At 34.4% G+C, this 3,278-nt stretch overlaps 1 long non-coding RNA gene across 1 annotated transcript in view; it reads left to right on the top strand.

Moving 5' to 3' along the window:
- LOC111866633 overlaps positions 1 to 2,112 on the top strand; it is a 6,590-nt gene extending 4,478 nt beyond the window's left edge. The window contains exon 3 of the long non-coding RNA XR_002843182.2: positions 1,447 to 2,112. This is a non-coding gene — a long non-coding RNA (uncharacterized LOC111866633). The remainder of the gene's footprint in view (positions 1 to 1,446) is intronic.
- Positions 2,113 to 3,278: the final 1,166 nt, after the last annotated feature.

Below are 3,278 nucleotides of genomic sequence, written 5' to 3'. Positions count from 1 at the left end.
TCCAGTCGTCTTCTAAAGCACTACAGTTTAAAGGAAACAGATTGATAGAAGGGTGTGATATGCAACCATTGGTATGTTTACAGAATGGGATGCTGAAAATAATGTAATTCTGTAACACAAAATCGATGAAAAATGTTGCACAATACAAAATTAAGAAATTGAAAAAAAAAATTGGTTTTAGAATGCTTCTTTCCTAAAACATTAACGATTTAAAAAGTGTTTGTATTGTATTTCTAATTTGTTTTGACTGAAATTCAAAGAAAAATAGATTTTTCGCCAGTTTTCAAATTACTGTATCTCTTTAATTATGAGTTGGATACCATTAGTATATTAAAATTTTTTGTTCCAAATTACCTCAGGAATGCCCTCCCTAAATGGGGGTAAAACTTCGTGAATCACCCTGTATAGATAGGCTCACAAGTGAACTTCCTTGCAATGGTTGCACATGATGTAACATGATAAAAAATTGTAAAGCTACTGGCGTTGCCAATTAATATCCAAGTACAGTGTGGTCACATTTTATGTGATATTTTTAATAGTTATATAAAAAATATTAAAGTCTAACTTGATGTGCAAAATATGAAATCATGGAAGTAAAAAAAATTGGCTTGTGAGAAAACTTGTCTCAAATTATGCAAGCACTTCGGGAACACATTCCACACATAAAATGTGACTGCACAATAGTGTAAACAATTTATGAATATATTTAGGTGGATGATAAATCTGTTGTACAAGAATAATCAAATAATTGACCCTCTACCGATTTCGTGGGTTAGGTAGGTAATAACAGATTGCTGAATAGCAACAAGTCTGAAAGCCATAAGAGAGGTAAGGTTAGTGAGTGCCACATTGTTTAATATTTTGGCTGCACAGCTGACTGAAATAGAACATGTGTTCCAGCTTTGATGCTGGATGAAACAACTGGACAATGAAACTTTCACCTAAAGTTTTGAATATATCTTTACAAAACAGTTTTCAGTAATATGTTAGTCACAGAACACAGTTTGTTCTGATGTTGGTGTAGTTAAAGGTTCCTCATTTTTTAAATATGTAGTTCCTTGTGACACTTTGTAATGTGTTGATGACTTTATATTATTGGGTAGTGATTAACAGACTGTAATCCAGTGTTTAATTACAAATCATGAAAGTCTTCTCTATCAATCTATTTGTCATGTACAAATTTTTGTAGATTTTTGAGAGCCTGGTGCAAATTACAAGATATATTTCACCAATAGGAACCAGCATGTAACTTTCTTCATAACACTGGATTTCAGCATCTAGTGTTACAACAGATGAAACATTTGGCTATATCCCTCCCCACTGGGTATTCATTTTGTATGCTTTCTGAGAAAATATAAATGCTACATCACCTAACAAGAATTCATTCACTAGAATGCTTTTGGTCGGAGTTTGTTAAATCCATTTATTTTTCCATTTGTGTTACAGGAGATAAGCAATGACTGAACTGCCTGTCATTATGGCTTCTGTAGAAATAGATGACAACCGAGCCCCACCTGTTGAGCCTGAAGAAAAGAAGGGAGCTGAGACACTTTGTGAAGTGGTCTGTCGGGTGTTGAGGAAACGGGTACAAGGTACATGCCAACCACGTGAATCCTCGAAAAGAAGATCCTGTTTAAGACCAATGAAGCTGAATACATCACAGAAGACTGATGATGCGGAAAGTTATTTTACCAGCAGGAAATTTCGTCCCCTGAAAGTCAAATCCTTGGCTACAATATATGAAGAGCCTGTAGTAAAAAAAAACGGAACAGTAGTCCACACAGGACAAACTAAAATAAGAAAAATAAATTTTAATGTCATTAGTAAAGATAAGATAAGGAAAAGGAAAGCAAAAATGAAGAAAGTTATAAGTAGTACAAATCTCAAGAATAGGAAATTGTCAATGGATGAATTTCTGCCTAGGCTCGAAGGACTCTTGGGTTCTTCATCTACTGGTAACAGTGACATAAATATTATAACTTCATTGGAAAATTGTGAAGTGGAATGACTGTTTATAGCATATAATTTTCTTCTGGGCTTCTGTTTTTATGTAACAGGTAAAGAAAACGAGTCTGTAATCCTGCATTAACTAGTATAAAACCCTATATTATATTTAAGCATCCTGTTGCACTACACACTTCTATATGTAATAATACAAATGCTGTCATGAATACAACAATTTATTTGGTTGTAGATCTTTGTCTTTTCTCCCTCTACACTACATGTTTCGGCTGTAATTGGCCATCATCAGGTGTATTTTTCACTACGTAGCTGTCACACTGAACGTCCAAAATCTAAAACATCAGCCTGTCAGTTTTGTTTTAAAATCTCACCAACACACGCTCGTCAATTTGATTTTAGAATTACAGTTTAAAACTTTAAATTTTAAACTGTAATTCTAAAATCAAATTGATGAGTGTGTGTTGGCAAGATTTTAAAACAAAACTGACAGGCTGATATTTTAGAGTTTGGACTGTGTGCAGTGTGACAGCTACGTAGTGAAAAATACACCTGATGATGGCCAATTACGGCCGCAACATGTAGTGTAGAGGAAGAAAAGACAGAGATCTACAACCAAATAAATTGTTGTATTCACGATGCATTTGTATTATTACATATAGTAGTACAAATAAAACCTGTTGAAATTTTAGCACTAAAGTTCAGGTTCCCATTTCCATGGTTTCCAAAAATGACTATTCTCTTGATACATTGTACTTCATGAAAAAGTGCCCGATATAGTAAGTACTGCTGTCTAGAAGCAGCTTGTTTTGGCACATGTCAAGCTTGCAGTACTGACTGAAGTACATACCGTCCACTGCCATTTATTCCAGATACCTTGTGTTCCTGTCTATAAGTACCACTAAATGATTGCCCCTAACATATAGTACACCACAAGAAAGCAAGCCTTAGCCTTATATGTGAGTAATGGAAGCTAGTTTGAAGGAAAATAGTTTCTAACATATTTTGATACTCTGCCTTTATATTTTTAAAGAAATATTCATTGCTTCTTGAACTGATCAAAGGACTAAAGAATAAGCATTTACAAAAAATATGAATATACAAGGGAGAGTCAGTAAATAGATCACAAATGGAAGTAAAACTGTAATGGACATAATAGGTTTTCAGTATGTATAACTAGGTAGCAGCACAGTCCAGTGACATAACAGTCTAGCTAGCAGATGCACATGTGCATGTTCAGAGGCTAGTTCCTGTAGTCAAAATGGCGATCGTGCTTGAGGAGTATCCTACTGAAGAGCAGCATTCTGTTGTGCATTTTT

The sequence above is a fragment of the Cryptotermes secundus genome, unplaced genomic scaffold (genome assembly GCF_002891405.2).
Source record: "Cryptotermes secundus unplaced genomic scaffold, Csec_1.0 scaffold967, whole genome shotgun sequence".
NCBI lineage: Eukaryota > Metazoa > Arthropoda > Insecta > Blattodea > Kalotermitidae > Cryptotermes > Cryptotermes secundus.
This window is presented reverse-complemented; position numbering and strand designations above follow the sequence as displayed.